The sequence below is a fragment of the Trichosurus vulpecula genome, chromosome X (genome assembly GCF_011100635.1).
Source record: "Trichosurus vulpecula isolate mTriVul1 chromosome X, mTriVul1.pri, whole genome shotgun sequence".
Classification (NCBI taxonomy): Eukaryota; Metazoa; Chordata; class Mammalia; order Diprotodontia; family Phalangeridae; genus Trichosurus; species Trichosurus vulpecula.
The window spans coordinates 48,461,009-48,480,376 of NC_050582.1; positions in this window are offsets into that span (position 1 = coordinate 48,461,009).

The window sequence follows — 19,368 nt, forward strand, 5'->3', positions numbered from 1 at the left end:
GCATTTAACTTCTCAGTGCCCCAAAATAACACCTAACCTTTGGGTACAGAACTTGAAGTTCTGTTATCCATAGAGGGAATTCCCTAGAGAGAGTCCCCTAGGCCAAAGAAAGAGGTCAGAAAAGCTTGCCTTCCCAAGGTGGTGCTCTGGTGTTACTGAATAGTATCCTGATTATGTCTAACATGTAACTGTTTAATATACCAATGGAAAGCATGAGACAGAGTCAGCATATATGAAGAAACCCTGGTAGCCCTAGAACAGAGCTTCTTCATAGGCAAGAGTTAGAGGACAATACTTACTAGGATACAGAAAATATCATTTGACATATTGTGCTCTTTCTAAATTGGACAGCACTTTATTAAGATGAAAGAGAAGAAAGTTTTGAAAAAGTCATTTGGCAAAGATTTCAAGATTGAATTGGAATTGCAATGAACAAGCAGTAACTGCAGCTCAGACCGTTGCTATTTTTATACCTAATAATAAATGAAAACATTCATATTATGAGCTCAATAATCAGCAAAATGGCATCAGTGCTTTACCATCAACAGATAGATTTTTTTTAACTATGGAAAAGTCCAGCTTTGGAATGATAAAAAATAAATATACTACACAAACATTTGATATTATTAGCAGTTTCCTAGAGAACTTAAAATCATTCTCTGATAAAAGTTTAAAATTAATATGTATTTGCTTCTGAACGCAGTTAGCCAAGCAGTGAAGTTACAGTGGCCTGTATATACCCTCTGCTGATTTGTGAAGGGGGAAGAGTATGTGACTGTCTTGCATCAGAAATTGGTGATGTGGCAGACTGAGAAAGGGACAGGGAAATAGATGCTGCTAGTAAAGGTTAGTGTACTTTTGGGGACAAGAAAATAGTAATCTAAGTCCAAAAGTAAAGATGAGTAACAACATAGTTGACAGATAGGTGACACTGTGGATAAAGTGCTGGGCTTGGGAGTCAGGAAGACCTGAGTTCAAATCCAGCCTCAGAAACTTCCTAACTATGTTACCTTAGGCAAGTCACTTAACCTCTGTTTGCCATAGGAGAAGGAAATGACAAGCCACTTCAGTATCTTTGCCAGGATAACCTCATAATCATAGGGTCATGAAATGTTGGATACAATTGAAATAACTGAACAACAGAGACATAATTAGGGCTGGGAGTTAGGAGGAACAAGGGAATTTAGATTCAAAGTTGGCGGTGGTAGTGTGAAGGATTTCCTTTTTCAAAGAAATGCCTAATTATAACTTAAATGTTTGTTTGGTCCATTTTTAATGATGGGCATTGCTTAGCAAACATTGAAATTATGCCTCTCTTTCTTGTCCTCAATTTTTTCCTCTATAACATGAGGAAATTGGACTAGATGATCTCTAAGATTTCTTTCATCTTCAAAAAGTTGTGATTTTATGAAATGAAGACACCAATTGTTCCCCTGTCTTGTTTGCCTGTTGAAGACCAAACTGGTTTTAGTCTTCACAAGAAAAGCAGTGAATGTATATGATTTTACTCTAGGGACAGAAAGAAGAGAAAAGATTGGTTTGGAAAGGAAAGCTTAATATGTATAGAATTCCTCCTCTGAATAGACAACATGTTCGATACCTGAAGCACAGTAACTTTCATATTTGTCTGGGTATCCCTCAGCATTTTGTACATAATAGACAATAAATACTTAACCAATTGTTTTTTTAGTGTGGACAAAACAGTGAAAATGTTGGTCTGTAAAACAAACAAACATGCAAGGCAAAGCTTCACAGACATTGAAAAAATGTCCAAATTTTGAGTAGTTGTGGTTTCTGAAGCTCTTCCATAGAAGAGCTTCAGAAACAGGTTTTGAATTTTAGGGGTTGGGTAAAAGAGGAATGCTGTACATAAAAAAAATTATGTTAACATGTAAGATAGCCACAGATTTTTTTTAATTCGTTGTTTTCTCTTAGGGAGGGACTGGGGAGAGATACGATTTACTCCTAGAAAATTCCTTTCCATGCACTCTGTTATAAGCCTTACGAACATCTTACTTTTATCATTTTCACTTCAGCCATGAAAATATCCATCAAGATAACCCTCTGTTAATCATAAAGTGGTATTAAGAACCCATATTCCAGACTGAATTTCTGAAAAGCACATTTTTTCATTGTAAAAACTGTGTGTCCTGAAGCTTCTTCACAATACTTTATGCTGATCAGGAAGTTGAAAAGGCTTCATATTACAAACAAAATGCACTCTTTTTGACTCAAAAGAGAAATGTGGACCAAAATATGAAACATCCATCATCATTGAGCTTATGATGTCATTATGGTGTGTTATTGATGAACTCACATTTCAAAGTGATCCATTTTCCTCTTGCAAATCATGCACATTCTTTTACATCCAGTATTACAATAGAATGTTCATATTTTCTTTGACATTTGCAGCCCTTGAAGACATTTTTTTTTCATTCTCTACACTCTCTTTCTGGGAGATCTCATTCATTCCTTTCACTTGAGTTACCCACCTCAGTACAGATGATGCCCAAATCTTGTATCTTCAGCCAAGACACTTCCCCTGAACTCCATTCCCAATTTGTCCATCTACTTGCTGGGTGCTTCCCACCAGCACACTAAAATCAACATGCTCAGAATGAAATCTTTCTATCCTTCTAAATCCTATCTTCCTTCTCATTTTTTTGTTTTGGTTGACCATTTCCCCAGTTACCCAGACTCAAAATTGTGGGATCACATTTTATTCTTCTTCCTTCTTCCACACAATACAATGAGTTGCTGAGTAGTATTGACATGGCATCCATGCCACTTCTAGCATTCATCTCCTCCTCTCTGTGTATGGTGTTATCATTGGTCAGCTCCTCATAACCTCCTACCTAGATGAGTAATCATGAAAAATAGTAGATAATATGTAATGCTTCAGAATTTACAAACGTTTTCCATGTTCAAGTTTCCTGTAAGTTTTTCTTAAAATTGTCTTGGGATAGGGAAAGATTTCCAAGGCATGAGGGGTAGGTGGGAGATTATACCAATTTGGCTATTTCTCTCTCAGGCTAGAAATGTTTAGGTTAGTATTCATTTTTAAATAACTTCTGGTACATTTCTACCTAAACCATGGAGTATAGTTATTAACATCTTGTTTTTGAAAGTATACAACTCTCTCTCCTCTCTGGAATGGTTGCCTCCACATCTGATGAAATACTTCCCTTCCTTCAAGGCTCAGTTGAGGTTCCACATTTTATACCTGGAGAGGCAACATGCTGCAGTAAATAGAATGAGGACCAGCCTACCTCTAATACCGTGTGAATGGCTTGAATGGAGGCTAGTGACTTTATCTTCTTTTTTATAAGGCAGCTAGGTAACATGGTGGATGGAGCCCTTGGCTTGGAGTCAGGAAGCCTTGTTTTTAAAAGTGACCTTAGATACTTAATAGCTGTGTGACCCTGGGCAAGTTACTTAACTGTGAAATGGGCATAACCATAGTACCTACTTCCCAGGGCTATTGCTTAGATCAAATGAGGTAATGATCAGAAAACATTTAGTACATTGTCTGATATAGGAAGCCCTATATAAAGGCAACTAATATTATGTTGTTGTCATTGCCCCTCTGAACCTTCATTTCTCTATAAAATGGCAGTAAATATTACCTATAGTACCTACCTCATAGGCAGCTAGGTGGCGCTGCAGTGGAATAGCACTGGACTTAGAGTCAGGAAGACCAGAGTTCAAATGTGACCTCATTTACTAGCTGAGTAACCTTGGGTAAGTCATTTAACATTCCTGTGCCTCATTTTCCTCAATTGTAAAATGGAGAAAATAATAGTCTCTACTCCTGCTTTGGGGATAAAATGAGATAATGATTGCAAAGTGCTTTGAAAACCTTAGTGATTTTATATATATATGTGTGTGTGTGTGTGTGTGTGCATGTGTATGTTAGATATAGGTATAGAATTCTAGTAGTGGTAATAGCATTGTTGTAATTATTATGTGACATTCACATGAGGTCATGTATATATAATGCTTTGCAAACCTTAAAGTGTTATATAAATATCTGCTTCTATTATTATTCCTGCTGAAGGACATGATCCCTCCTCAAATTTTAATGGTTCTTTGACTTCTGTGTACTTTTCTCATTGAATATTGTGTTATATTTATTGAAGAGAGAATAGAAGTTCTTTCTCTGAGATCATCCAATGCAGTCCACTAAGGGCCATAGTCATATAGATAATAAGTGAGCTAGGTGCGATTTGCACTAGGTCTTGTCAGTCTAAAGCCAGGCCACTGTACAGGAGATGTCACACCCCTAAAACCCGAAGTCTGTTGACAGCAGAGACTATTCTGGCTTTGCCTTTGCATCCCTAGAGCTTAGTACAGTGCCTGACACATACTAGGCACCTCTTAATTGTTAATTGAATTTAATTCAGTTGATGAAATCCACAAATTAGAGGTTCCTTTTAAATAGGTTTGTCTGTGAGATCATCACTTTAATAGGTTTGATACTAATGCCGGGATGGATGGGACTTGAAAGGCATGAAATGGCATAATAACTCTGAAGCTGTCAAACCTCATTCAGTTTCACTATCGATGACCTAGAGCTCAATTAGTTTGTTCTTCCCCTTATATTTACAGTATGTACACTAGTCTTTTCAATGACCATTTTCCTTAAAAATATTTCTAGTAAAACCTAGAGAATAAGTAAATCTCCCCCTTTCTAAAGCAAAGCACATCTGTGTGGCTCACTTTTCGTCAGCAGAATCTCAGTACATGGGCTTATTTGTATGTAAGAGGGGATTTGTCAATGAATGTATGAAAACCCTCAAAACATTATTCTGGCTGTTCAGGAGTTCTGAGGCTGATATCTTGGTGAACTCACTGACGATCTTTGAAAGACCTAATATACTTTGCAAAAGAGGAACAGATTTGAAATTAGGGCATGGATCAAACATGCTCACTTAATGCCTGATTTCAAAAAGCATTCCAGAGCTAAGTAAATCAACATATGATGGATATTTTGTTTTTAGTCCGAACCTGTGATTTCATGTGGATGGGGAGCTCTCAGTTTGGAAAGTTCCTACAGCACACTGGTCTGTAGAGAGTTGCCTGAGGCACTGAGAGATTAAGTGATTTATTAATGGTCACAGCCAGTATATGTCTAAAGCAGGACCTGAATCCAGCTGTTCCTATCTTCATTGCAGGTCTCTAGCCATTGCACCACCTTGCTCCTCTCCCCTGTGGTATTTTATACCTATGAAGAGCAGTTTTAGAATATGGGTGACAAACTAGGCTGGGATAGCCATTAGTGTCCAGTGCAAATATTCAGAGTAGCAAAGGCTTGCACAAATCATCAAACGTTGAGTATCTATTATGAGGATGCTGTGATCAGTGAACTGAATGGGTACATAAAAGACATTCTGTATAGGTAAAGGCAATATATGGTCCTGTTTTCCTGGAGTCACAGAATAGTGCAGAAACATTATATGTGGGTCCTTTGAGCTCTCTAATTTCCCTCTTCTCTCAAGAGTACATTTTCTCTATTCTAATTTTAGAGCCATCTAAATTGTTCCAAAGAGATGAAATGGGACACATTTTTTAAAGTATCCTTAGAAATCTGCAGTGCCCAAGTTGATGAAAACTAAAGAAAACACCCTTATAATCATAAGCTTATATTTCAGTCCTCCAAAGATCTGTAATCTGATTGGTATGGGCACCACCAGTGCTGATTGTAACCCTTCTATGACTTAATAGATAGATATTGAGAATTGCTATGGCCAAAAAATTCATCATCATGAAGAAGTGGTGGTAATGAACCTCTCCTGTCTTAGCCAGGCTGGTCCTTAAAATGACAGTCCATCATTGGGCCTGTACTCTAAGTCTTGTGAGTGCTTGTACACCTCTGGCATGACCTCCAGGCATTCAAGGTCACCCCATACTATGATTAGTCACCATAAGAGGATTTTAATGGAAGATACTCCACTCAAAAGGACATGTGATCTCAATTATGTGGCTACTCGCTCTAGTTATACAAATTACAACCTATCTGTTGCTGCCCACACTCTATGATTCTTGCCCGTGTCCTTCCTTTGCCTGTAGCTTCCCATGGGTTCTGTTCAATGTACTAGGAGCCATACTAATTTTCTTTTCTTTTTTTCTTAATTGACATGTATTTATTTTGTTTACACATATATGTATTTATTGTCTCCCCCAATACAACATAAGCTCTTTGTGAGCAAAGACTATTTCATTAAAGTATCTGTGTCCCTAGCACTTAGCACAGTGCCTGACATATAGTAGGTGATTAATAAAAGTTTGTTGTTTGTCATTTCCCCATCCTCATTTTCTCTTGATATTGCATGGATACCACTGGGGTATTACTCTATCCTTTGGTTATTTGTCCATTCCCTGTGTGTCCTGTGCCTCTTCTTTTTCAAACATACATTTCTTTAGTGACATCCTTTACCCCTGTTCTTTATATGTCCTTATTTCTTCTATGTTGCAGCCTAATCAGACATACCCAGGGACGTGCTTTTAAATGTTTAACAAGTAGATCTCCAGAGGGAAAACATATATATGCTACATATACGCTTTTGAGTTTAATCTGTATTGTTAATACTTTCTCCTTCACTTTCTTAAGTCTAGACAATCAATAAATCAAGCCCTGGTTTGTAGCATTTGCTATTTCTAAGGAACCAATGCTCACAGTGAAATCTTAACAGCTGGTTTGTGCTGCCTCCAGCACATCCCTCTCCCCACATGCCTCTCCATTATCTCCTGAGTCATACTCATTTCCCATTCTTAAGAGACTGTTGTGTGTCATGACTGGAAGCCGGACAACTATAGAGGAGAATAATCCTCACCTCACTGTGTTTTTCCATCTTTCACACCAGTCTAGAGATAGCACAGGTTCATAACACGTTGACAGTTTGTCTCTTGATGAGTTCTTCCAGCCTTGAAAGGCAACGCAAGAACAGGTGGCTGGAAATTGCCCATGGAATTTGTTTCCTGTCTGCACACATTTCATTGAGTGGCAAGGCATCGAGTAACACACAGTAATCTTACAGCTTTCACTTTTATCCTTGAAGTCCTATAGTGTTTTACTGTCCCCCACAATCAACACAAGTAACCTCCGACATTGGTGGGACTTTATTGCAACATTCCTCAGTAACTTTTATATACTGTTTCCTTTCATAATTTGAGATGCAATAATGATTTTTGTTATAAATTTCTTCATAAATATTTCTACTGATAGATGATACATTTATTTAAGCATCAGTGGACAAATAAAGTTATCCAGGGGTGACTAACAACCTTGAATAAATAAATACCATTTCACTCTGTTCCTATCCATAGTACCTAAGAAATGCAATTACATGCTGGGACCTATTATCCCAATTAATGGACTGTTTTATATTCACTGTGCATTATACTTGAAACACTTTAGAGGCCTGGTCTTCACTTAGCTACAGGCAAAAAAAAAAAGAAAAGAAATTTATAACAAATAACCAAGAAAAGGCTTTCATTTACTTACCAAGATATGTAGCGTGTAATTATACTTTAAGCATAACTAGGCAGGCCTCAAAAAATGCCCTTTGATTTAAGCCTCAATAAAAGTATATTTTTAAAACCGTGACAAATCTAACTTTGTAATGAGCAGGCGATTGTGGGAAAGTGCAACATTGGTGGTTCCGTTATCAGCAATGTCTCTCATCCCATTTTTGGTAATGATGTGGCCAAAGGTTCAACTCAATTGTTATTTATTACATTCTGAGAGTGTCTCATTTATTCCAGGCACAGGAGCTAAAAGAGGAATACTACACCCAGGCCCACCTTCCTCTTGCTGGATGGGTGAACAAATAAACCAGGCTGCTCAGGAGTATACAACCTCAAGTTGTGCTGCTACTTTGTAAAATGTCAGCCCCAGGCTATGTTTTACAGGGATGGAGTTTAACTCTACGCCCTCTGGTGGTTTCCAAAGCTGTATTACCAAAGCTATAAAATAAAACACAGTTGTAATTCTTCTCCTTATTGTAAGAAGCATTGATCGCCCTTGATTGTATATTATAGCAAAGGGGCAGTCTATTACATAAATTTATTGCATTTTCTTCCTGATAATTACTGGAAGTTATTGAACAAGGCAGGGAGTTATGGCCAGCAAGTTCCCATGCTAGCTGAGGAAGCAAATCCACAGATATTTAGTGGATCTAAACAGCTGTAAACAACACCTTCTGTTTACAGTGGCCTAGGACTACCCAATTTACAGTGTGTTTGAGGGGATTTTAAAAATAATGCCCTCCGTTCCACAAACTGAGGCTTGAAATATGAACTATAGGAAGTGGCATGTTAATGTCAACCAATGGAACCCTTTGGAGTCACTGTTTCTTTTTGTAAAGACCTTTGGATTTCATTGGCAAAAACAGGGTCTTAACATTTCTTCTTGACTGTGCCCATTAGTGCTGGTACTGTGGACTTTTGCAATGGAAGTTAGAATTAACTCAAATCTGGAGAAATAGAAAAACTTCTAAAATCAGTGAAAGTAAAGTCAGCTTTAAGAAAAAAGAATTAAGTTTATTGTAAAGAGAAATGCTAGCTTTTGATGGCAAAATCCTCTGGGTCATCAAAGTGATTTATTCCAGAAATCAAATCTTCTGTATTTCAGTTAGCACATGTATGAAATCAATTCATGTTGGACCAACCTCAGGCACAATTGTGTTGATACAATAAATGTTTTGAATCAAGCATTAGGATATGGTTTGGAAGCACTTGGTTCCTTAAGCAAGTAGCTGTGATATAGTGGAAGGGGCAGTGGATCAGTGGATGGGGTCCCTAGAAATGCTGGGTAGCTCTAATTCTAGATCTGTGGACTGGGGCAAGTCATTTGCCTCTGTCAGCCTGTTTCCTCCTCAGTACAATGGGGCTTAAAATACCTCCATTATGTAGCTCTCCACATTGTTGTGAGGACCAAATAAGACAATGTATTCACAGCACAGTATCCACCAATGGTAGTCTAAATGGTGGCCATGCTTATCATTATTATTAAAAAGTGCTTTCCTAAAGTAATTATTTGAGAGATTTTTCACACTCATTCACCGCATTTCCACTAAATACAAAAAAAACAACATATAGGCAGATGACCACTTGCTGACTTTGATTCTAACTTCATGGCAAGAAAATATTGAATTAGGTCAGAGTAAAGCAAGCACGTGCCACTCCCACTTGGTCATGCCACACTTTCTCCCACTGACAGTCAGTGAGTAACTGAGGAGGCATTTGGACAAACAAATGATTATATTCAAATCCAATAAGCATTTATTAGGTGTCTGTTTTATGTAGGGCATACAGTACAACTAGCAAGGGAAGTGAAAGCAGAAACTGTCATTAATTTGCTGTTAACTAGTCCATATTTACTGAGAGTCCAGGTTGTAGCTGCATTTGGGCATTCTCTGTTTCTCCCTTTCTTCCTCGGCTGTGTATGCTTCTATATCCGTATTTCCCACTAGTTTGAGTGGTCCATCATCTTGCCACAACTGTGATTTCATTTACCCAAAAGCCCATCTGAACAATGATAAGTCTTGTAGGTAGAACCAAGGAGAAAGAAATAAAGTAATTTAAACAATAAATAAAATTTTGTCTGAAACAGTCATGCAACATTTTGCTTATGTTACAGATGTACTCCATATGATGAAAATAGTGAATGATTGCTTTAACTATTGCTCTGCCTGGCAAACCTTGATAAATGTTGTTGGCTAAACAAAGATCTAAGTGATCTTCACTTTAGTCTTTCTTTATTGACACCTTATATTGCTTTGAAGAAGATAAAAGATTCATCTTTAGTATAAAACTATTATTGCTATAATATTTCACAAGTGACTTGCCAATTTCCTCCATTATCATAAAACTCACAGATGAAATGAACTAAACTTATCCTTAAAGATTATCCATGTCAGAAGCAGAAACGGGATGAAAAGAGCCATATTACGGGGGAAAATTTCAAGCCATCCATCATTGTCTCTTTTTTATTGTACGCATTAGAAAAAAATATTTCTAAATTGTGATATTCTTTCAGTGTTTTTAATTTGAAAAAAGCATACCAAGTTACAGTTGGAAAGGGAGCTTAGAGGTACTGAACTCATTCCTCTGATTTTGTGAAGGAAAAAAACCCAAAGTCCAAAAGACAGAAATGACTTTGCCAAGGTCCCACAGCTAATTAATGTCTGAGCCAGAACTGAAACTTTGTTGTTTTGACCCTCACTCTGTGCTTTCTTCACCACACCACTTTTGCCTTTTCTACTTGGAAATGTCACGTTCCTAAAAAGGGCTCTGCTCACATTTTGAAACATACTCAAGGTATCTTGTAGTTTAATCTTGTTTTCTTTTTCCGAGTAGCAATAAATGAAGTGCTAGATACCAGTTAGCTCTAAGGGTTCTTTCTTAGATCAGTCTATCCTAGAATTGCTCTTCAAAGGAATGGGTACCCATCTCCACTGTAAAGCATCAGCAAGTAGGCAGAACCCAATAGGTAAAAGTGAAAGGTGTCACATAAACACACACTTCCCCTTTACTCTTCCACCTCCTATATCTTTTTGTATTTTGTGGTATATTTTATTTTTGTGGGTGGTTTGGGAGTTTGTGCCTACAGCATAAACAGAACACAATCAGGTATAGGGAATGATTGATATATGGACAGGGACTAGAGAAAGTATTGGTTGTATAGGATGATTTGTTGTAGAGAATTCATTATAGCCATCGTTATTATAGGGAATCCCATGGGGACATGGAAATAGTGTTCTTTCAGAAAGCTTCGTTGTAATAATATTTCTTCTATTGGATTTTTACTTGTACCTTCTGCTTTGGGGAGTGTTCTCTGCACTGGCAAAGTGTAAGCCAGAAGAACTGTGTTCATGCTGTATTTCAAATTCCTAGTCCCGTTAGTGGTCCAGAGCAAACAGAAGACTGGTTTTTCTGATTTCCTTAGAGTTTATTGTGGTGTCACTGACACCAGCCTTTTCCATTCCCCCCTACCAGTCTTACGTCATCTAACCAGCAAAGACATGGACCGCCCATTTTGGTTTGGGTTACGATGAGAATATTTTCCCTAAAACGTATCAAGTATGTATACTTTATATTTGAATGTGAAACTAGTAAGATAGAAAAGAGATGTTTCTTGAGGGCAGGACCTGTTTCTCCTTTTATCTCTGTATCCCTAGCACAATGCCTTGCTTTTTTTTTGGGGGGGGGGGGCGGGATCGGATCTGTGATCTCAAGTTTGTAGGAACATTTGCAGTGGAAATTCCCTGTACCGGTACTCATTGACCTATCTACAATGTAGAGTCTTAGAAAGTTGCCTGGGCCATTCAGATTTCAAGTGACTTGCCCTGGGTGTGATCTAGTATGTTAGAGGTGGACTTCGAACCCGCATCTTACATGCTGCAAGGATAGATTTCTATCCATTCTGATTTGCACATCAGAGGCACTTAATAGATGCTCATTGGATTGTATTAGAATTATCATTGCAAAGATTTGCCTGCCTCATTTGGAGGCCCTGGAGTCTGGCAGCTGACTCAAAGAAGAGCATTCACATGTCTCTTATAAATGCGCTAAAGATCTGTGAGATACAAGCTTTAATTTGTTCCTCGTTTGCTTAAACTCTGTTGTCAATTTGTAGCATCAGGTCATTTGTTTTCATGCTTGCTTAAGGAGTAACATGAGAATCTAATTATAAAAATGAATTAAAGAAAAGAAAATCATCACTTTTAAATTTGGGTTGTGTCACAAAATAATCTCTGTGAATGCTCTAATTAAGGCTAAAAAGGCAACTAGATTAAAAGCTCATAATTTCAAGTGCTTTGATTTTTCTCAAAATGATTTATGAAGTTGAAAGTTTTCATGTTTGCCCTTAGTCTAAACATCCATTTTTCAAGAAAAAGTTTTGTAAAAATCAGTGTCACTTTGGCTTTTTAAGTTAATTTGGCCTTAAAAATACATTATTTCATTTTCATAGAAATTATTCAAATTCTTTTCTCACTACTGAATAATTCAAAACAAATTAGTTTTTAAAATGCCACGCTTGTCATGCACATAGTCCTGAATGATGATTTGTGACATTGACGTAATCAAGTAACTTCGATTTCCAAATTTGAAAAATCGTGGACATTTTAAAACAGCATATTGAAAAGAGTATTCTTATGTAGTTTTTTCCTTTTCACTGCTGTCTTACCAGTGTAGGAGGACTGGGAATTCTGTGAAAGGGAGGAAACTTGGCGAGAATAACTGCATTTCTCCATTTTAAGGAAACGTGTTCCTTTGAGGCCTTGTACCCATTTGTTCCAAGGATTTTTGGGAAATAGTAATTGCCATCCCTTGCAGAGATTCAATGTCCACCTCAGCTGATGGAGGAATTAATTTCCCAAGGTCCTTGGGAAATTAATGTCCTTTAGAATCAAAACAAAGGGCCCAAGTACCAGGTCCAATTGGATTTGTATTCTCTTTCCAATTCTGGTAAAGAAAAAAAGACAGTAAAGAACCCCAAATTCTACAACGTCAATTTGAACTGAACTCTCTTCCATTCCTGGGGTAAAATGGCTCTTATCTTTGATTTTTTGGAATTCTCTCTATTAGTTAAGTCCTGTAGGAGGAACCCTGGGTTGATATGCTACGGTCATTGTTCATGCTTGCCATTTAGAGTCAGCTGTACCTAATTAGACCCAGTAGCTATGTTCCTTAAAGGCTGTGTGTGAATCATATTTGTGTTAATGGAATTACTTAAAATGACCTAGAGTTGAAAATTTATAATAACTTTAATAACAACAGCTGGCATTTATATAGTGCTTTAAGGACTATGAAATGTTTTATGTGCATTATCTCATTTGGTCCTCACAACAACCTTGTGAGATGTATGAATCTGCCTGCTCAGTCATCCTTGGCAATATCTTAGTTAACAACTGACAGAAAGCTAATTTCTAAGCTTCTGACACTAAGGTGGCACTAGAAACACGTTTCCCCATTCCTAATTTGTCTCCAGCCAGGGCAATAGGTCTTGGGCAAAAGGGGTTCCCAATGGGACAGAGATTGAGGGGGCAGCTTCTGTGTATTAATAGACAAAGACTGTCTGGATTCAAAATTATGTCCCCTAATTCATGTAGACAGTATTGAGGGAGCAGCTTTTTGTTCACAAATGGGGCAGGACCTCCTGGACTCAAAACTGATTCCTTTGTTGTCTAAGGGATATCTCTGCCGTTGGTATTCAGGGTTAGCAGAGCTTGGGCTGTAGATGATTTTCTTTAAAAAGTTTCTTCAGCCTTGGATGAAGAGCTGGGAAATAGAATCATCCCTAGTCCCATATTTAAAAAATAGTGCTGGGACTAAGGGGCTGAGGCAGAACCGCAAGTCACTCCATTCTCCATGTTTAGCACAGTGACTGGCACATAGTAGGTGTTAAATAAATCTTTGTTGATTTAAGACTCAAGTCTTCTAGGGCCTTTCATTTATCCTCTCTCTCTCTCTGGTTGTACAAGAGTGCAGAGGCACAGTTCTGTTCTTAGGCATTCTCCTTCTTCTTTACCTGTCCTGCAGAAAGATTGAAACTTTTTTGTTCCCATTTGTAGTCCTGACTTTTATTCTTGTTGTTCTGCTAGAGAAAGAAGGAGAACAGAAGCCTGACTCCCCTCTTTGCCTATCTTTCTCTCTGGCCCACTAGCTCTCTTCCTCTGTTTCTCTCACACCCACACGCACGCATGCACACATGCACCCATGCATGCATGCATGCACCCACATGTACAAACTTTCCTTGGCTTTTCTACTTTTCTCAAGTAAACACTTGGCAGGACAAGTGTCACCTGGTGATCAGTCACTATCTTCTTTTTTATATCATTGTGTAGCTTATAATTTTAGATTTTTTGTTAAGGGTTGTTCTTTTCATTACATAAAAGAATTTTTTTTCAAGATTTTGCTGTGTTTATTGTTTGTTGATCACAAAAGGTCATTGACCTGATAGAACAAAACAGCCTTAAAGTTTCTCCTCCCACAAGGAGACAACATAGAAGTCCTTTTCGCTGTATTGCATGGCTGTACTAAGTTAGACATTTCCCCTAACAGTTCAGTTTATACTTGCTTCCTTTACTCATCTGGAAGTTCCAACAACTCTAGCTCTTGGAAGGTGTAACTTGCTCTTGACCTTTTCTTTTCTGAACCAGAAGACTCACCTGTGGTCTTTATGGAGCTAAGAATTTCCCTTCTAGTCCATGTACCTAAACGTCCTCATTAAATCTCTCTCTATTGTGTCTTTACTTGGTGATATTTAGCTTCCAGGCCTAAATGATCCCAAGAACACCAGACCTCAAGTGATTTGAGGTATATCAAATTCTGTAAAAGAAGATGGAAGACACTGCGTATTGGCTTCATTAAAGAGCTTCCTCTTTTCCAGCTTTTATAACATGGCATAGTTGAAAGAACACTGCTTGTGGAATCAGAGAATCCTACATTCAGATCCCACCTCTATTTACTAAATTATGACCATGGAGAAGCTTCTCCAGGCCTCAGTTTTGTCATCTTTGTACCTCATAGCTCAGTCACACTGGGCATAAATGGATTGAGTTCCATAAGGGACCTTCCAACAACTCTCTCTTTGCATCACACTCTCACTCAGCGTTTCCCTTAGAATTTGGTTCGTTTTTCCCTACCCAGGGACATCTCTACCTCTTGGGATATCAGACTATATCTGATGTCTAGTTCTCCTCATATACAGATGAGGGATTTCAAGTCCTTTGCAAGCACTCACACTAACTATAGATACTGGATACTGGGCAGTCTTTGTTTCACGCCATAAGAAAATGATAAAACATGCAAAAGACTCACAGCAGCTTATAGCTATGCAATATGTCTTTTCCCTCCAGTGAATCTCACTTTTTTTGCAAAGGCCTTGGCACCACTCTCTATTTGGAGTTACCAAAAAGCCAATCTTTCATCCTCTGCTGAGGCCCATTCTTCTCTTGGGAACTATTCAGTACTCCCTATATGGTGCTACCCTGCAACATTATAAGTCTGAAGGATGCCAAACTCCCCTGAAAGGGAAATTTGAACTTGCAGTTGCTAGAGAGTCAACTCTCTTCTCTTCAGATCTGCACCTTCTGAATAACTCAGACTACATCATACCTCTGTCATTTGCTGCTTCTCCAGCTGCTAGGCTTAAGTGGCTGCCCAGTCCAGGAATCTGAGTGGGAACCTTCTCTCCAAAAAGCTTGACTCAGTGTTCACTACTCCTCCTCCACTGACTCTACCTGTTGCCATGTCTCAGGTCATCCTGCTTTGAGTAAGAAATTTCACCTTTCTTGGCCTCAATTTGCTTATCTCTACAATGATGAGGGTTCCCTGTGTGTAATCTAGCCCTTTGGTCTCTGGGTTACAGAGGTGCACTCTGTTGAGTTTTTGCTCTGTTTGCAAAGCTTTAATAACTCAAGGTCACCTCCACACTTGGTAAAGGAAACAAAGGGCCAAGTCACAGTTACAAGAAATCTTGGGAGCTCAGCTCTTAAACCATACTGGCCTCCTTCTTGATTTCATCTGTGCTCACATGGTCAAATCCTGTCCAAGTTCAAGTACTTAGTAGCCTGAGATAGATTTGTGCTGTAGTTCATTACCTTCCAGTTCCTTCCTTTACTCATCTGGAAGTCACAACAACTCTAGCTCTTGGAAGGTCTAACTCACTCTTGACCTTTTTTTCTGAGTCAGAGGACTGGCCTATGCACATCAGCTCAGAGCCTATTATTTCAGTTGCTGACCTTGTTTGCACGTAAAAGGCAGGAATTTAGAAGAAATGATTGGAGGTAGAAGGTGGTAGCAACCCCTCTATAACTTATCACATGGTCTTTAAGAGTTGTTATATTTGAAAAACTCATCAACCCATGGCTGCTCTAATAATGAGCCTCTCCTGTAGACTAATGATTTCATTGATATGGGTAACTCCTGGATGAGGAAGCTCCCTTTACCAATACAGGTCACAACCTTCTCTACAATTTATATTCTTAGAGTGTTCACAAGAATGCTGGTTGCATAGCCAAAATGTATCAGTGCAGGACTTGAATCCAGGTCTTCTTGGCTATGAGGTCAGCTTTCAATGCTCTATACCATGCCATGTTTCCTCTTAACAGATATATTACCTATCACTGGAACCTTTCTAACTTGGTAGGACCTGCCAGTATTTGTAGTCTGCTAGCATAACTTTTAAGAACCCAGAGTTGCTTCTACCACACTATAAGTGGAAGTTTCTACCCCAACCCGAATTAATGTATACACAGAAGGTCCAGATTTCTTGATTGAATTAGTTGATCAAAAGTATAAATTAGATAGCAAGTATGACCTTCATCCGTTTGAAAGTTTCAATGGACCTTTGGACAACTGAATGAAAGCAGATTATGCCAACACGGAAAATATCTTGTCTTTGGCTGAGAGAATCCGATATACCTCTGGGCCAATTGTATGAAACAGCAAGCCAGTTTGGAAGCATGAATTCCAGCAACAGGCCAATCAAAATGCTGGTCAAATCCAATGGAAAGAGACTCCTAAGAGGGAAATGTCCTGGAAATAATCAAGATAGAAGTTGTCTCCTCTACCCTTACCCCAGTTGACAACCTTGTGTGGTTCAAAAGGGTGGAAGATCTAGAGTTCCCTTTGGTGTTGGCAGATGTTCCTGAATAGCAATGGCTGATTTTATCATGAGTCTTTATCAGGAGCTGAGAGGTACACTGAGGACAAGCTAGACATCCTGAGGAAAGAGTGCTTCAGGCCTCTACTTAAGAGCCCAGCAGACAGCTGCAACTAAGGGGAACTTTATGAACATTCCAGGAGGGGAAAAAAAAGGATTTCTAGTAACCAGAGTTACTATTTAGCTACATACTTTCACTAAGTTTGAGCCAACTCCCCTGTGAACATTATATGTACAAGAGGAGAGTCTGCAGGGGAGGGTAGTTTTGTAACAACAGCCTTTACTATTCATGCTTTTCCCTTTTTAAAAATCTACTTATTAGACTGATAATCAGTGAGAAACACAATAGATGGGGGCTTATGACCAAAAGTACTAGAAACTCTAGAGCCCATCAAGGTTATCTCTATAGCTCTAGGAACAGAAGCAGCTCTAGTCCAACAGTCTGCGTGGGTATTCCAGAAGAATCCCAGAGCAGGTGCTTCAATGCAATGAAACATGAGAATAGGACTTTAATGGAGACTATCTTTTAAGTAGAATACATAAATGCAATAACAAATTGTAAAAATCCTTTTTGGCAACTATCATAGTATAAAACATGCCATTTATTTTTCTGACATCTACTTCTCCAGTTTGGAGAAACTGAATGAAAAACAAATTTGGTATTTATTAGAAATTACACATCATTGCAGATTTATAATCAGTCGATCAATGGAAAGCTTGTATTAAGCACCTACTATGTGCCACAAAGGCATAAGTGAAATAGTTCTTGCCCTCAAGAAGCTTTTATTGTACAGGGATAGATAAAATACTTTGTGTGAAAAGTGTATATAAATATATATATATATATATATATATATATATATATATATATATATATATATATATATATATATATACACACACATACATATACATATATGTATTGTGTATATGTGTATATATATATGTGTGTACACATGTATATGCACACATATACACATATATACATATAATCACACACATCTAAGTATATATAAGTTAAATCATAAAGAAATAATCTGTCTTGGTGGGGGTATCAAAGCTAATACTATTCTCATTTTGAAGTTTGTTGCAGGGAGTTAGCTCTTTGGGTAGTTTTTGCCTGCGATGCTAAAAATTCCCACTCTAATTAGGATTCCAAGTGAAATATGTATAGTCTCCCTTTTTCAAGTGCACAGTCACAAAGAACAGTCTCAATTTCCGTTGTTTGGCGCTTTAATGTCGGCCCCATTTTCAAACTGTTGTAGCTGCCACCTTAAAAATCCTGAGTTTCCAAAGGCACTTTGTGTTGCCCAGCACTTGTAAGTGCAACATTAATTTGGGTGCCAACCCTCTAGCATACTGAGGGGCTTCCAGGAGAGTGGTACTTTTCTAAGCTAGCGCTTTGGAACTGAAGGCCGCCAGGGCTTGCGCTCTGCTCTTTTTGTCCAAGGAAAAGGCAGATGCCTCCAGTTGCCATGCTTTGGTGGTTTACCAAGCAAAGTCACATCGTCACCATGGGAATCTGTGACTTTCCAAAGCAGCATTTCTTACTTGGAGATCATCTGAGAAGTTTGGTCGGAGTCTTCCTGGTGAAGAGGATCAAAGGCTAGCCGCTGCCCTCCGTTAATTTCCTACTGACTTCAGCCAGCTAAGGTTTGCTCTGCTGCTGGGCTTAACCTCAACCAGATGGTCAGGGAGGTTTTAAGAAAGCAAGGCAAATGTTGACTTTTTTGTTGTCTTCTCCATTTGTCTCCCAGGAACCCAACAGGAATATTGTTGTGCTTTGTGATTCAGTAATTCCCATTATTAGTACTTGCAGAAATGATGCAGCATGCTATAGCAGGAGTGTGGGATATGGAGAGACCTGGACTTGAGTCCCACTTCTGCCACATACTAGCTGGCTGACCTGGGCAGGCCACTTCCCCTCCCTGTGCCTCAGTTTCCTCATCTGTAAAATGGAGAGCAAAGGACCTTAGCTGATAGGACTGCTGTGAGGGACAAATGACCTAATATATATATATATATATATATATATATATATATATATATATATATATATATATATAACATGCTCTAGAAATGTTAGCTCATTAATTTTACCTCTCTCTTATCTGATATGCTTGGGGAAAGGATTGTTCTGGATAAATGAATATTTTGACCATAGTTACTGTTGCTTATAGATTAGGTATTCCAAGGATGAAGACACACTAAAATACAGTGAATAATGAAACTGGACTGAACATAGTATAGTCTTTGAGGCTTCAGAAGTCACTGTAGATTTCTGCTTGCCTCAGTGCCATTCTTATGAACGCCAGGTATTACTGGACTATAGACATGTCGTTAGTAGTACTGGTTGATAGAATGCAGGGGGCTGATCACCTCTTCCTGGATATTGTTGATAATAACTTGAGGATATTCCAGTATATGTGTAATGAGAACAGAAAAATATTAGTAATTCATCTATTAACTGATTTTGATAACTAAATCTTTAATTTTCATAATAAATGTGGTAAAAAAAAATCAGTCTTAGACATTGCTAACCAAGGTCAAAGAAGGACTGAATCATAACTGTTTTAGTAGCTAAATGTCACATAATTGTGCAAAATGATGTCTAGACAGATCTCAGACAGAAATGTCTCAGTGATAAATAAAGCTATAGAATTCCCTATGCCTGCATATTTACAAATTAATGCGAT